Source organism: Falco rusticolus, chromosome 3 (genome assembly GCF_015220075.1).
Source record: "Falco rusticolus isolate bFalRus1 chromosome 3, bFalRus1.pri, whole genome shotgun sequence".
Taxonomy (NCBI): domain Eukaryota; kingdom Metazoa; phylum Chordata; class Aves; order Falconiformes; family Falconidae; genus Falco; species Falco rusticolus.
In genome coordinates this window covers 37,770,334-37,787,915 of record NC_051189.1, presented here as the reverse complement: position 1 = coordinate 37,787,915, position 17,582 = coordinate 37,770,334, and positions in this window count along the sequence as shown.

The following is a 17,582-nucleotide window of genomic DNA, read 5'->3' as shown; positions in this document are numbered from 1 at the left end:
ACCAGACCCCCTCCAGTCTGGGGTCATTTGCAGACTCGATGAGAACACACTCTGTTGCCTCCTCTGGGTCATTGATTGGGTTGTTAAAAAGGAGAGGTCCCAATACAGGCTGCTGTGGTACTCCACTTGTTGCTGGCCTCCAGGTAGAGTTTGATATACTAACCACTACACTTTGAACCTGACTATCCCACCAGTTTTTTAACTGTCTAGTTGTCTGTGCATCCAGACTAACATCTTGTGTTGGATACAAGAATATTGTGGGAGACAGTGTTTAAAGCTTGCTGGTCCATAGTGGATCCCAGACACAGTTTAAATGTCCTGGAACAAAGAACAACATTGATGCCATTCAGGACTTTTCCATTGTTTCTGCCTGGAAAATAGTCCCTATCCTGATGGGGGAAATAATGGCTGTGTATATACAAACATACGTGTTTGAAGCCCAGTTGTTTATGAGTTGCAGATAAGCTGTTTAGGACTGGTGCATCACCACTTGGAACAATTTGTTAGTGCATTATCTCTTGATAGAGATCGTAGACTTAAGATATACTTAAGTATGAAAGCCTCCAGTTCATCCCAAATTTGTTTAAAAGCTGTTGCCTGATATTCACAGATACTGAGTTTGGAACAACCCATAGCAGAATAGGAAACTTCCTGACATGAAAACGCATGCAGGAGAGAGGAAGTGTTTTGCTTCTGAGAACCTGAAAAATCTATGCACTGGGGCAGTCTTCTTGCTGTTGTTTATTCTTCCATTATTACTTTTAAAACAAAAGCAGTACTCTTGACTTGCTTTTCACCAAATCAAGGCATTTTATTTGCTGCATATTATTTATCTGTTTTACGAAGGCCTGGCTTATATTTGTTTTCTTGTTAGAAAAACCCAGCTTGCTGAAACATAAACTTTTTTTTTTTCCTTTCAGTATGACGGAACCTCCATTAAAATAAATGCATCGTCTTGACTTGACATTCACAGTATTTTATTTGGATATGCTAACAAAGAATTTGCAGCCTCTGTTTATGTCAAAATGGCCATATGTTTTCGTTCTGATTGGTATACAACTGTGTGTTTTTACCAAAGCCTTATTTCTTTCCAAGCAGCAAAACTCACCCTTGTAGAACTCTATATTGTGTTTATGTAGAAGGTCTATTTTCAAATCTCATATAGATAGTTAAACAAACAAGCAAGTCAGTAGGGTTACTTACCTTTCAATAAGTTAATTTTTTCCCCAGTTGTTTTATACAGGTATTTTCAACAGCCTGCTTCGTTTTATCAGAGCTCAGCATTTTGCCATCTGAATTGCAGATGAAGAAGGAACTAGATGATGGTTGAGATTGCTATGGGTTTTATTCTTGTATATACATATGCTACAGAAACTTCTGAGTAAGACAATGAAATTCAGAAATTATTTGTGCACCATTACTGTGACGCTCACATAGATATCCTGAAGGTCCAAGGTTAGGTCATGAGACCCCACCTGGACTACTGTGTTCAGCTCTGGGGCTCCCAGCATAAGAAAGACACAGACCTGCTCGAGCAGTTCCAGGGATGGGCCATGAAGATGTTCAGGGAGCTGGAGCATCTCCCATATGAGGGCAGGCTGAGAGGGTTGGAGTTATTCAGACTAGGGAAAAGGAGGCTCCAGAGACACCCTATAGTGACCTCCCGGTACTTGAAGGGGGCCTACAGGAAAGATGGAAAGGGACTCTTTATCAAGGAGTGTAGTGATAGGATGAGGGGTAATGATTTTGAACTGAAAGAGAGTAGATTTAGAGTAGATATTAGGAAGAAATTCTTTACTGCTAGGGTGGTGAGACACAGGAACAGGTTGCCCGGAGAAGCTGTGGATGCCCCATGCCTGGAAGTGTTCAAGGCCAGACTGGATGGGGCTCTGAGCAACCTGGTCTAGTGGAAAATATCCCAAACCACGATATTTCTATGGTTCCATAATTAGCTTTTTCCAACATACATTTATAATATTATAATCCTATATTGCAGTGAAGGATTGATAGTACTAGAGAAGGTATTTAGAAAGATTTAGAGTTTCAAGTCTGTCACTGTCATTTTTTTCCAGATGGCATAAACAAAGCAGGTAGCTATTTAGATCATTTGACTGCAAGCTGGATGAGAGTTATGAGCTGTAGCTCAGCCTGGATTCGCTGAACTGTTAGCTGACTAGTGGAGCTGTTCAGAGAAGGTGACTGACATAAAAGCAGCTCATGCTATGGTACGCTGGTATGATTCAGAACAGTTTCTTTTCAAAGTATTCCTTATCCATATTTGTCTCATATTTATTAAACCCAAAATTTATTTTTTAATTTATATTTTTAGTGGCTTTCAAAATGTCGCCTCAGTGTTGTCATGGTAGAAGAGAGCAGCAGTGTTTGATTTGTTATTGTTGAAACCACTGACATGCTGAAAAACTGGTACTGTCTCCATAAACCTTCCAACATGACTGATTCTTGCTACAGGCTTTGAGCCCATGAGAGCGGCTTCACTGATTACCTCTCCTGTGTCCCTGCAGTTTTCAAGGCTGGATATATTGACAAAAAAATCTTCAAGAACTCTGATGTTAAATCCAACCATACAAGTTCATGGTTTTCTTTTCTCTTGGGTTTCTTTTCTGCCTGTGGTCTTTCTCAGTCTTATTAGCACCTTTGTTTTTTACTGCCTTACAACAGTTGGCAGCCAGGATGGTGGGGAAGTATTGATAAAGGCAGAGGAGAAGACCTTTAACATTAGAAGTTTGTTGGTTTTTTTTTTCTTTTTGAAATGATGTGGAAAAATGTTAAAATAAGAGTGAAATGCTTAGAAAGGGTCTTCAGAAAGTTGTTATTGGCTAAATTGTCTGGCTGTTTAGTATTTAGTTGTTTGGGGCTGCTTTGCTGCTGTAAAACCAGTTATGTTTTTGTTGTTCAAAGCATGCCAGTGAACATAACCACAGAAATGAACTAGTGTCGTGGTTTAACCCCAGCCAGCAACTAAATACCACACAGCCTCTTGCTTACTCCTCTTTCCCTACCCCGCACCCCCAGCAGGATGGGAAGGAGAATTGGGAAAAGATAAAACCTGTGGGCTGAGATAAAAACAGTTTCATAATTAAAATAAAGTAAAAAAACTACCACCACCACCACCATTAATAATTGTAATGAAGAGGAGACAGAGAGAGGAATAAGACCCAAGGGAAAACAAACCCACAAGTGATGCACAACACAATTGCTCACCACCCGCTGACCGATGACCAGCCAGTCCCCCAGCAGTGACTGGCAGCTCCCATACAGCTCCCCCATTTATATACTGAGCATGACGTTCTATGATATGGAATATCCCTTTGGCTAGTTCAGGTCAGTTGTCCTGGCCCTGGTCCCTGCCAGCTTCTTGTGCACCTCCTCACTGGCAGAGCATGGGGAACTGAAAAGTCCTTGATTTGCAGTAAGCACTAAGCAACAACTAATATGTAAGTCTGTTATCAACACTATTCTCATAATAAATGCAAACCGCAGCACTGTATTAGCTACTAAGAAGAAAATTAACTCTATCCCAACAGAAACCAGGACAACTAGGAAATAAATAAAGATTATTCTTTGTATATTAAGGTACTTAAAACATAAGGAAGTTTAAGTTCAATTACTTGCTCTTTTTAACAGGCTTTATAGTCCTTTCCCTAGCTGACCTATGTGTTGTCCAGTGTAGTAGGACAAGCTCTTTCAGGTCAGCATTGCTCTTCTGATTGAAGGTCTGCCAGAAATCAGGATAGAGTTGAAGATCTGTTGGGTAAAGTACTACAAGAAGTATCACAACTGACTGGGGAAATAAAATCCATAATCCAGTTAATTCACATTTTTGTTTCATTTAAAAATGTGCTATATTAAAAATGTTAACACAAGAAGGGTTATTTCATACATGCTTTGAGTTAGGCACTGAACAAAATACACGTTACTGAGTAATGGTACTACTGATTGACCTGCAGGATGTAAGTGTGATGAAGTGTATAGATGTAATCAACCATGTATTTATAGAAATGTGTGGCAAATTATTAGAACAGAAACATTTATTTTTACCACTTAGTCTGTAACGTGTGATTTCTGTCATTATATGAGCTCCTGTGAGAGAAGTTGTATTGTAAGAGAGTTTAAAACAATCTTCATTTGCTATTACAAATATTTAAATTTCACAGAAGGGCTCATTAAAATTATAACTGTTGTGTGAATTTCCTTATTATATTATTAATTTGCTGTCTTTCATTTTATTTCCTATAAAAAGCAGTCTTCTAGTGTCTGGTCTAGCAACCTATGACTTAATCATTAGATTTATACTTTCTGTCCTTAGAGTGTTGAAAGGTCAGTGGAATCAAAAAACATTGCCTTTGGCCATCCATTATGAGTCATAGACCTACCCTCCTTTGTTGAAAGCAACCATCAGACTATCTAAGAGGTATTCCTTTTAAAGTTGCAACACTTACTTTGTTTCCCTCATAATCAGTGGAGTAAAATCTCCCAAGAATTTGGAGCTTCTAAGCAATTTGCTGAAACAGCAAGTGATCTGACTGACCTTAGCTGCCTATTTTGCCAACTCTTTGAAGACAAGCTGTTTTTAAGACAGGCAGTGTCAGGATAATATGCATAAAAATCATGTACTTCTTTAACTATAGCTTTAAAGAAAGAATGTTAGTATTAGAAATTCCTTGTAGCATCAGTCACTAAAGTCACTAAACACTATTTGTAATTTCAATCTCCTATTAGAAATGCAATTCCTTAGTAAGTTATTTCCTATAGAGATATTTCCTGAATTAAAAATGGTAAGACAAGGCAACAAGAAGGATTTGTTAAGACTTTATTAAGGACTTGATAGAACTCTTTGCTGCCAATGGTCATCAAGTTACTACATCAATGTAAATATCCATACTATATATAATCTGAAGTAATATTTGGATGCTACATCTAAGTATGTCCTCTAAAGAACATTCTGCCGAAGTGCAAGGTTTGATGCTTTTATCTTGGAATACGTGGCTTGTATGCCGATTACCCTAGCGCCTAAGACCAGCGTTGAATGTACTAACCTAAGTACATTGACCCTTGCACTCCAACCTTCGGGGCACTTCTGGTTTACAGTCTTAACTGTCCGGGGACCATATAACAGTTAAAGCAAGGAACATGCCAGCTTTGCAGTGGAGTGTCATCAGCATCAATAAAAGGCGCAGGAGTGCTATAGATCAGTGGTAAACCTTAAAAACATCTACATACAATTCTCTGCCCCAATTTCTCTGCCAAACACTAAAAGGCTTTTGGGTGCTATTCAATATTCTTTTATGGTTCAGATTTTGTGTTTTTCTTTCCTCCAATTCAGTCATCTCCTTCCAGTGATAAGACCAAGTGACAATGGCTCTAAAAAACCCCAGCAAAAACACCAAACCACAAAATACTTGCTCAGAACTCTTTCTCCTGTTGTTTATACTAGAATTTGTTATGTTACAGTTTGAGAGTAAGATTTCTGCTTTCTAGTGGAAGGTCTGACAAATACAGTAGTGTCATCTAACTTTGAAGTTAGCCCTGTTTTAAGTGTGGGGCTGAGCTAGATGACCTGAAAGTGTCACTCCCAACCTAAATTATGAGACGAAAGACACTGAAAAGGTATTTCAAATTCCCATTCTGCCGGGTACCCTCATCGTTCTGTGTTAGCAGAACTTAATGTTTCTCTCATTTAGGTGTACACTGTGATGTCTTAGTTGTACTATTTTATGTAGAGTCCTGCTTTTGCACAGTTTACCAAAAGGCAATAGCTTTTGGTCAGAGGACTTATCTAAACTACTTACATTTTTTCCAATTTATCTGTGCTCTGTTAAGTCTCTTAGACCAGTATCATTAGATTTCTTAGAAATAAAATCTCTAACATTTATATAGGAAGTGGAAATTAAAACCATTGCATGTATTTTCAACTTGGGAATCAAGTTAGATGACTGGTTTGGGAAAAATTATGAAATCTTAATGAGAGTAGCATCCTGATAGCCTTATATTTTAAGAGCATGGTAGCCTGTATATTTAAAACAACTTTTAAATCTTTGAGGCCTGTGTTGAAAGGCCAAATACCTTCGTTCTGTAGACCTTGTAGCTGTTAGCCTGTAGTTATTTGAATTTTTCACTGGATCACACCCAAACTCTCAAAGAGTGGCCAGTTCTGAAGGGCTGGAAATATTATAATAAAGCAAGCATAATGTGATTTCTTTTTGGGTAATATTCTCCAAGCTCCTAGCAATGTTCATCTTAGTTACAAGTAATATTACTGTGTTTTGTAGCCTTTAAACTTTTATTCTCTGTTTTTCTTATTGAGCTACTTTTTAAACCTTTAAACCTGTATGCATTGGTAATTACTACCACACTTTAATCATTATGGTAAAAAGAATAGTATTTTCTTGTTTTTAGTAATTTTGATGATTTCCTTTGAATATTTTTATTTTTCTTGTTAGTAGAATATATAAAATATTCCTTACTCTTTCTTCAAAATACTTGTGACTTTATAGGTCTTTGCCACATCTCTTCTGAGTTGGTTCTTTTCCAGATGGACTTTGAATTTCTCTCTGGCTGTCTGGAAGCTGTTTTGTACCTTGTTTACCCTTCATTTGCATTTTGTAAGGTTAGATATTGTTTTATGATGAAAAGCAGTAGGACCAGAATATATGGATGTGCTATAAATAACTACCATATCAATGGATGGAGTCTGTTTAATTCAACGTTCTGCTCCAAAAGGGATCATAAGAGGTCCTTGGAAAGGAGAAAAAAACACTCAAGTAATTAATATGTATCCAGAAGTCCACAATTTTGATCTTGATTATAGCCTTTGCTAATGTGTCTAGTATGACATCTGGCTTAGAGATCTGGGTTTGCTGAAATTTCCCTGGTACCTTTTATGAGGATAGTCATTGCTTTTGTTTTCCTGTATTCCTGTACCAAAGAAAAATAAAACTTTACATACTACCTTTAATAATTCAGATTGTTCATTCCCGAGTTGTACTAGAGTATGTGGATGAATACAGTCCGGATCCTGGTGACTGGTTTAAAGTCCATTCTGCCTGTTTGTACTGTCACCTCGTTTGCAGCTCAATTTGAGACAGACCCTCTGTTGCAGCCTCTTCTGCCCCCAAATGGTTCTGATACAGTCATCTTCTTAGCTGCTTCTACAACAAATGCCGGTGCAGAGGCCTCCTTTGGCTTATTTGTTATGACTTTGAGTGCTTCTGCTGTATCAAGGTTGTCAGCTGGTCTTACAATCTCCCTGCCAGATTTTTTTTCTCTGATGTTTTGGAATGAAAAAATTATCATTAGAAGATTTGATTCCTCCAGCTAGTTAAGATAGATTGGTAAGATCTCTGAGGTTTTTGTTTTTTCTTCCCCTTCACTTGTTTTTTTTTTTTTTTTTTTTGTGCTTTTACTTTTAGAATTTATTGTTAGAATTTATTTCTGTTTTCTTTGCTTAAGTACTATTTTTGCTTTTTTTTTTTAATTGCTTTTTTTTAATTGCCTCCTTTGCTTTGCTCTGTAGTCAGTCTGACATCCATAGTGATATTTGTTCTTTAGATCAGAGAGAACCAGACGGTACACCTATCATAGTGTCCATGGTAAAAAACTGTCCTTCCTGTGGTGGGTGGTGGTAGCTAATTTTTTTCTTTTTAAAAAAAGATTATAATCTTGGCTCCAAATAATTCCTTTAAATCCTGTATAGAATAATAATAGTGATGAGTTCAGCTTTTATGGCTACATCCATTTTGTTTTCCAGTGCAGATTTGAACTTATACTTAAATTCAATGTCATCTTCCATTTATATTTGATACCAGAAATCTCAGACTTTGGAAGAGTTGTGGTGGGTAGGACACACATATGTAAGAAATAGAGGGGAAACAATGGCAAAGTTCAGAGTAAGGAAGTGGAAAGGAAGATCAAATGAGTGGAAGTGAGAAAAAAGGAAAAAAGTGAAAGTGAAGAGACAGTGGATGTACTGCATGGTGGAACAAAAATTATATTAACAAATCATGTATTGAACAATATCAATGACATAATTCTTTAAACAATAGAATCCAGAATATATCCAGTGAAGTACTAAGCACTGAAGTATACAAAATTTTAAGTGCTAATGCATATAAGCACATAAAGCCTGAAGTCATGAAACAATGATTCAGCTGTAAATCAGTTATCTATCGCAGTCTCAGACTTAATGGAGCTGGGTAGTGGGAGGTGCAGCTTTGGCCTCCCAGTGTCTTGAAAAGCTGTTCCGATCTTTACGGCCAGAAAGGTATAGAGCTAGGTTGACTTTGTTTTACACATTTTCTAAATTATTAGGAACAGGGATGCACTTAATGTAAGAATTATTACTGAGTTTTTATTTATTTTGGAATTCAATAGAAGGAGCTTGCACCTATGTTTTTTGCGTTATTAGTATATTTTAGGGCAAAAATGAAATTTGATGCTACTGGGTTTATTTCTGTGAAGTGTTGAGTACTTTTTGATGATGCCATCGAAGATTGAAGCCTTGTAACAAACTTAATCAAAGAATCTGAGGACACAGATTTCAGTTATTGATGAACACAGTATCTGTAGAAGTCACTTATCACTGATACAGATTAGATGCTGTTAAATGTATCAGTATATACTGCCTCTAGAACAAGCAGACTTTACAATCAGCAAGATATTTTTATGAAATAAAAATGTAATTTTATACTGAAAAGCTTTTGCTTCTTGAGTGAAGTTCTAATCTGAGTAGTAATAGTAAATTCCATTTTTCCTGCATCCATTGAATTTAAACTTCTGCTAACTGGGCTGTTATGTGTTAGTTACAGCTTCTACCATTAGAAATCTTCAAAGACCTTCATGAAAATGAAGACTACTTCCAGTTTCTTATAAAAAATACAGCAAATGAAAAAAATTCTTATGCATTTCATATATACTGAGCTACATGTGATACATACATAGGATATGTAGGTCCCTAATGTATTCTGGTATAGAGAAGTGCATATGAAGAGTATTCCAAAGTAACCATTATGAGCTAGAATAGGGGGAAAATAATTTTGGCAGATGGAGGGATTATCCTTTACATTCATGATTGTTGTGCACCACATAGATATGATTGTGCTATAATAGAATCTATAATTGCTATGATTTGGATTGACATCTTGGATGCTATTGTAAGATAAACAATAGATAATGATGGCGACAGGGACCTTGGAAAAATTCAGGTAGAATTAGGGTTAGAATTAAGTATTGAGACTTTAAGGATAGTAGAATATTTTACTACTTACAGCTGTAAATTTTATTTTAAAATCTGCTTTTTCTACAGTAAAGTGAAAATACGCTGGTGGATGTTGCTTCCTTCTCTTTATACTGCTAAACAACCGTGGCAGGGCTGACTTCTATCACTAGCTCAATTTTGCATGTGAAATATCCCAGACCACAATGAAAGTAGTTCTTGAATTTTCTCCAGTAGAGAAATACTCCTGGATCCATGTTGGTACACCTGGAAACCTCATTTCCTTCTTGTAATATTCCATAATACTTTCTGAGAGGGTCCACAGACATTGTCTGGTTTGCTTGAACCTTGATTTAACAGCACAGAGTTTAAGTAGTGAACAATTCCATTACTGACAGTAAGAATTCAGTTTATGTCTATGAATCAAGTCTCATGAAAAAAGGAGCTTTATGAAAGGTATTCAGAGTATTAAATGGAAGGAATATCATGAAGTGAAATTAGTATGCTTATGCAAATGACCTAGCTATGACTTCATAATTTGTAATGGTATTCAGTTAGGCAGTGTTTACACTTGTTAATGACTACCTTTATGAGTGATAATTGATCTTGCTCATTATCATATTAAATCCTTGATCATATGTCATTAGTTGGGAATGTAATAAATGGTCTGTTTGATTTTTAGTGTAATGAACTAATTAGACTAATTAAAATCAATATGTGTGCCAATATTAGACTTTGAATCCAAATGCTGCTGCTGTCTGCTGGCTAAAAATCAGTAACTCAGTAAAAAAGTGGCCTAATGCTGATTTATGAGCACTTGATGAACGTGAGGTAGAATAAATTGCTTGTAGTGGTAGAAACAGCATTAGTGAAGTACAAGATACTAAGTGCATTGTAAGGTCAGCAGTAAGGGCATACTTACATGTGTAGTTATGTGGCACCTTTAAACCTTCCTGGTTGATTAAATCATTCTTCAGAAATTATTCAGTATAAATATTGTAAGTGCATTAATCTATAAATACAATATTCTGTGTATGTGTCTGGATGTACATGCAATTGATTGCTCTCTGTGTGCATATGTGTTTATGTATGTTAGAACATTTTGTAAATTTTAAATTTTTTACAGCACTTTTATTTTTATAGTAATCTGTGAATATACCAAATAGGTCACCCTTTCAAATTTAGTAATGTACTGTTATTGCAATGTGTTGTTCAACCATGGTATCCATTCACTTTTATGTTTATGAGGAATTGTGTTTATAAACCCTAAGGGAGACAGGAACACATCCTGTAATTCTGTAATGACCTTTTGGAGAAGAAGGAAATGGCTACTGGGAAATGAAGGGGAATAGTATTGCAGAATTTGCTATCTTGTTAGTATAAGCAGCAAAAAATGGGTGGAAATCCTTTTGGCTCCAAGAACAGATTAGAAAAAATATTAGGTGATGGGGAGAAATATGCCACGTTCTTATTTTCAATAAAAAATGTTTGTAAGTCAAAGTTTTAAGTGTAAAATATATATTATTAATGTCCATGTTTATAAAAGGTCCCCCTAGATACCTCATAGGTTCTTTGTGGAGCACCTGGTATTTTCAAAATAGATGGTAGTATGTCTATTTATTGATAAGCAGTGGACAGAGCAGAGCTTTATTTTGTCAGTCTTCCACTATTTATTTTGTAGTAATTATATGTTTATTTTGTCACTAAGAAAGCACATAAGCTGCTTGCTGTCTTTTTGGGTGGTGGGTTTTTGTTTTGGTTTTGGTTAAATTTTGCTGGAACAGAGACATTCAGAATTAGTGGGATCTCCATCCTTTTTTTCCACCTCTCCTACCACACACTTAACAGGTACGGCGTGGTGTTGAAGACAATACAGAATGGCAGAGGAGAATTCGGTACGTTATTTCTCACACCTTGAGGATATAATTTTACATTACAAAGTTGTCAGTGTCCCAATCAGTAAAGCAGAATAAATGTTATACACCTAATTTCTAACTAAATAGTACTAAAGCTAAGTACAAAAAATTGGTAATGTAAGTACATAAATATGAGGAAACAGAGCTCAGAATCTTACAGCTCCCAGGCCTAAACTTAATCCATGCGATTGTGTGGCTTTTGAGGAAGTACCTCTTCCACTTAAGGCACTGAAAATGTGGGTGTTCAGACACTCTAAATTTCAGGCTTTGTAGGAATAATCCCTTAATCATCTGACCTAATTTTGATGATGAATATTTTAAAATAGTGGTGACTTATTAATAAGAATTTCAGAAAGGCATGATTTGAAATAGGTGTCAACTCTAATTTAAACAAGTACTTGAAGAAAATCTACAGCATTAATGTAGACTTAAATTGATAGTAGCCATTGAAATTTAATTTTTTTTCTTCAGCTTATATACAGAAGAGAAGAACTCATGTTCAGAATGTATACTCATGTACTGAACAGTGAGAATAAAATCTGTTAAAATGGTTTACCGTTTTAGTGGTTGCTTTTAGTGGTTTATTTGAGACTTAAGGCTTTGGAATAATTTATTGAGTGTTTTTCACTAGTAATTCACTAATTGTCAGATTCAGTAAACCCAGTAATTATTAACAGGAAATGCTTAACCAATTGTCATTGCCCACGATATTAAAAAGTTTAGTCTTTGGATGAGATCGGAACAGAAACTTGAAAATTATGTGTAGTAATCTAAATATGGGAGAGTGTGTTGATCGGAAGCTTCATTATGGTAAGAGATATGTATAGTTCTCAGATACAGTGAACAACTGTATGCAACATGCAACAACAGACTATACTTAGTATATGCAGCTTGAATCCCAGAGAAAATACTTCATTTTGTGCTTGAAGCAGTATACCCTGAGAACATAAATGAGATCCTTTATGTCGGAGATGCATTCAGTATGCATATTATCAGCCCTCTGATCCAAAGCACATAACCAATGTCCTTGATTCGTATAAATGTACTGAATGCCCTGAGGAGCTGTGTGGGTTTGAAACATCTGACAGTTGTTTGTGAGGTGGCATGAGTTCAAGTACCTTTCTTAGCAGCAAGGCTGGGGGGAGACACTTCTGCTAGGGTTTTTAAATCAATTTTTCATCCTTCATTTACTAAACTTGAGAAAGCAACTTGTTTAAAATGGGGTGTCTCTCCATTAGTATGGTAAGTGCTCCACCATGTATTTCTTCTTGTATGAGAGAAACAGAGAATAAAAAGAAATATGTACAGTTTAGCTGAATCTTGGCCCAACAGGAGGCAACAGAAATTTAACCCTTGACTTTAGCTTTACTAGACTGGCTGTTAGCCAGAATGCGTGTGTGTTATGTGTCATTACTCTTGCTATTGTGATGTTTAATGCCTGATTTTGAACTTTGAATTTTCCTTGAAGAAGTTATTCTGTGGAAAAGAGGTTACTATTGTTGATTTTTTTTCCCTTTGGTATTACTTTTTTTTTTTTTCCCTGTGATAAAAAGAAGAAAAGTTTCTGAGGATTTTTGAAAAAAATCAGTGTTACTTTAATTCCTTCTTTCTTTTAGTAGTAGTTCTCCTCATAATCATAGTTCACTGACTTAAATCTTGAAGCTCCTGTGAGGGTGTTTATCTAGTTATAATAATTTCAGCTTTCTTTTTAATTTTATATGCATGGTATATTTTGTCCTTGCACAATACCTTCCTTATTGGAGAAATTATGGATTTGCATGGTAAAGATAAAAAGGATGGGAAAAAGGGGTAAGAGCTGTATCAAAAATGAGTCAGTGCTGCACCCTCCTTATTTTGGGGGGGCTAGATGGGACATTATTAATCAAAGGAGAAAAGCAGGAGAGCTTGCTGGTCCTGACTCATCTGGGAACTAACTAACTTGGCTCTTGAAGCCTAGAATTACCTACCATCAGTTAGGACACACCAGGAGACAGTGATAAGAACAAAGGAAAGCCACATGCCTGGAGAAAGGGCAGCAAGGTTTTTTATTTGTTTACTTTTTCCTTTCGGGAGGGAAGAGCCATGGTCTCCAGTCAGATTTTCCTCACAGAGTTAGGGAAACCAAAGCTATCAGGTACAAAGGTTTCTTACGCTTTGTCTCAACTCAGAGGGAGTGTTGATTGTGGAGCATCTTAGCAAGTGAGTTTCTGTGTTGCCAAATAACTGTCAACCAGGCCTAAGAGCTCTTGTGCCAGACAAACCAGGACTGTGGGCCTGATGCTGATAGACTCTGGATTTTAGGAAGGGCCTTTTGATCCAGTGACTAGGTCTTTGCCCAGCTTACCTCGTAAATTGAAAAGGAATTCTAGTGTTTCCTGGCCATGGGTCTTAGAAAGTTTTGTGTTTGGGAACATATTGTTATTAAAAAGAAAGCTGCAGCGTGACGTTTTAATTAGCATCATGTATCTGTGTCATTCTTCTGTATATGAAGCACTGAGACATCTTCACTGGTTATCTGTTACGTTGCCTGAATTGCACTCCTCGAGAATTAATTTATTATCTAAGAATGTCTTCATGTACTTGAAAACATTCCTTCAGTTCTATAACACAATTTGTAACAAGAGCAAATTTAATCTAGGCTACTGTTATGCCACCTTTGTATAGGCCTTTTGAAATTCCTCAGATTTTAGTTCTGATCCAGTCTGGAGTTAGGAGCTAGCTGGTGCCTGTAGTGGTCCTTCCAGTCAGTTCTGAAAAAACAGGCTACTTCCTTGTAGCATATGAAATATTATTTGCTGGTGCTGAAGAAATAAAGACCCAAGTGAACAAAAATAAACACTTTTTACACCCACGGCCAACTCATGCTTTGCCCAGAGAACAGCTTAGGTCTCGTTGGTGTGGATTGCCCTATGCTGACAGTGTTGATGCCAGCACGCTCCAGAATGGGCCACCCACAGTGCATAAGGAACAAACTGTACTGGTGCTCAGCCACACACAGCTGTAGCAGAGCAGGCATGCCTAGTGCCCACCCTCTTGCGTGTGCCATTAAAAAGGAGCTATACACCTTGCACACGTATAGACACTGTCTAGATTTTTTTATCAGTGAAGGCTTTCTGCTCTTTCTGCTGATACTGGTGCTTCTCCTTAGCAAACGGTGGCAGAGAGACACGTCTTATCCAGATGAATGGTTCCAGGTGAGTGCAGTTTGAAGGAGAAATTGTGCCTTTAAGGATCTACTGCTCCTATAGACCTTCAGTTCATGGTCCTTTGCCTCAGGTTCCTCTGAGTTTTGGAGTCATGAATCAGATGACTGTCCTTGTAGAGGGGGCATTTAGGGTAAAGGAAGCTATTACCTGGTGAGGGGACTATTAAGTCCTGCATATCCGGAATAGTTGTAGTTGGTAGCCATTACCCCCTTCAAAGTCTTCTGCTGCAATCTGTTCCATTTTTCTCACAAGCTCACAAAAAATAGAGGTGCTTGTTCTGTGGAGTGTGACAATACCAGGCTCCCAGTCAGCTGTTAATCTGAGATAGATCCACTGTAAGTCTGGTTATAGAGATATGCAATGCTGTGTTGCAGATCTGCTGCTGCCTCCCTTTACTGGTTATGTCCTCAAAGTTGTCTTTAAATGCACAGGGGGCCATGGACATTATAGCTATTTATGAAACCTGTCACGTGGTCTTCACAATTACATCATTTGTAGCAGATGGCTGTTATGTATTTGCCAATAGGTGGTGTGGCTGTTGGTGTGGCTCTTGGTGCAGGCTGTGCAGGGTGCATGGCACAGAGCACCACTTGCCCAGACAGCACAGCCCAGGACCTCAGACTGTCAGCTTGGTCCTGCACTCCAGCAGGGCTGTGGTGGTGGGATGGCAGCCCTGCAGAGAACCCAGGGCTGCAGGCAGCCCCATAACTGAGTGGGTGCCAACACTGAGGTCATGTGAGCATCACCGCTACTTCACTAGCAAAATCTGTATTGGGAAGCTGCCAAACTTCATTCTGGACTTTTTGCAATATGCCTGGCTGCTCTTGTGTCTAGCAGACCTGTTGTCTGCATCAGAACTAATACATGAAGATATATCTATATCTCTCTCTCTATATGATTGTACAGTGCCACCTGCACATCCAGGTTACCTGTAGCTCAACAAGTAGCAAATGGGCCTTTGTAGCCAGTGTCAGCTACCTGCAAGCACCACGTGTACTGTATCAACAAGGTCTCCTATTAAATTCTTCTCACATCTAGACAAAGCAGAAGCAAGAATACCTATCCCAAGCTCTCTTCTTACATTCTCAAAAGATACAATATACCCCTCAAAATAATACTTGAGGCCACCAATAAACATCTCACCTGTTAAGCACAGGCAGTAACTCAGTAAAGCTCCCTGGCCTGAAAAGGGGAAGTGAATCAGGTGTCCTGTATCCAGTTGCATCCTTTGGCAAGGCTGAAGTGATTTGGGCTGATACAATCCTCAGATTATGGTCACTGAAGGCAATTGTGTCTGTTGTGTCTTGTGCATGGCTTTGGGGTAATTTATCCCTGGCAGTTATTGTTTATAAAGCTGGAGCTGCCATATTTGGCAAGATGCTGGTGTAGGTATTCATATGAAAGACTGCCTACTGCAACATGCAGTGCCTCAGATCCTCTGAAATTTTAGCATATATAGGTTTTCATGAGCCAAGAAAATGGCTTAAGTAGTCTCTATCAAACTGTGCTTTTGCTGCAGGTAGCAAAATGAAACCTGATAATTCGGGTTTTTTTCAACTAAATTCTACATATGCTTTTCCACTGAATATTTCTAATATTTTTTTTTTTCTTTTTAATGCACATGATGTTTATATGCAACTTCTGACTCCAGAAGTGCAATGAACCATTAGCAGTCTGGTGATGTATTAGTAACATCTGTTTCTTAAGATTACTCCCTCCTAAAATTAGTATATTAACTACCTCCCTGTAGGAAAAAACTCTAACCTAAACCAGAACCAAACTAATATTAAAATATCCAATCAGTTACTTTCTTATGAATGCCACGTAAACTGAGACTATGTATGAATACAAACAAATCTAAATCAAAGATATTAATTTAACACTAAAGTCCTATGCTAAATATAAATTTCACAAATGTTACCATATACCTGTCTTGCAGATAGAGAAGACAGTGTCAGAAAAATATATTTGAGAATGAATTTATATATGAATATATGAAATGTATTTTCAGATGAAAAATGACATAAATGGAGACATCTAACTCAATTTAACTGACTTTTGTTATTTATAAATTTTGCATCTATTTTTAATTAATTCTAACCATATATATCTTCTTTGCAAGAACTTATTTCCCAAAAATTTCTAGGGAAAGCAAAGTTATTTGTGTAAGCTCTCTAATTTGTGGACAAATTTTACAGATATTAGTATAATCTTATTAATAAATTTTAAACTAAATATATTCTAATTGTGTTTATAATAGCATATGATACTTTCTTTTGTATTCAGCCCCCCCATAGTCATCTTTTTATGTGAGAATATAATATCGATGAACAGGTAGTTCGAATAAGACAATATGTAAGAATAAAACACATTCTATTTTTAAAATTTCTTAAAAAGCATTGGATTTGTATTTTTATTGCCAAAAGTTACATGATAGAATCTTTTAAAGGAATCCTGAAGAATTCCATCATTCCTCATTCCATCTTTATGCAGCTATGAAGAACATGAGAGAATTTTTCACAGTGCAGAAATGTATCTGCCTTCCCACTATGTTTCTCAAGTTCTTAAAAAATTAAACCCCAAAGCGTATTCTCTAAAATCAAAGAGAGATTTAAGTAACCAAACCATAGTTACTGGAATTAGAATCCTGATTCACATCAGAAAATAGTCTGGGATCTTTCATTGACATATTTAGGGTTAAATTGGTAATTCAAAGTACTGTGTGCCTAGACACTCAGAAATTTGGGTACATTCTGACTTCTGGGGCTTTATCTTTGTTGCTTTGTAACTCATAATAGTAAGAAAAGATTCAATCAAATTGACATAGGAAAAATAAAGTGTGAAAATCACTCATGCTAAGATTTTACAGTTTTCTTCAAGAAAGGATTTCATACTCTAGTGTACAAATATCCAGAGTATCACTTTCTAATGCAATGTATCATCATATAACTTCAGGTAAAATAAACCCTGAATTGAAAATAAAATATGGATTCTAAAGAAATGCTATAGGTATGTTTTTCTTCTTTTTTTACAGTTGTACAGAATTAGCTTGGAAAGTAGTTTTACATTTATTCACTTTTGGTATCGTTTTTAATTTGCATCTTGCTGCTTGATGACTGCACTTGATGGGTACAGTATGACAACAGGTAATAGATACAATAACAGTAAAACAGTGATCATTACTGCTGGGACTAGAAACCCCCATCACTGCTTTTTTTAGCTTTCCTC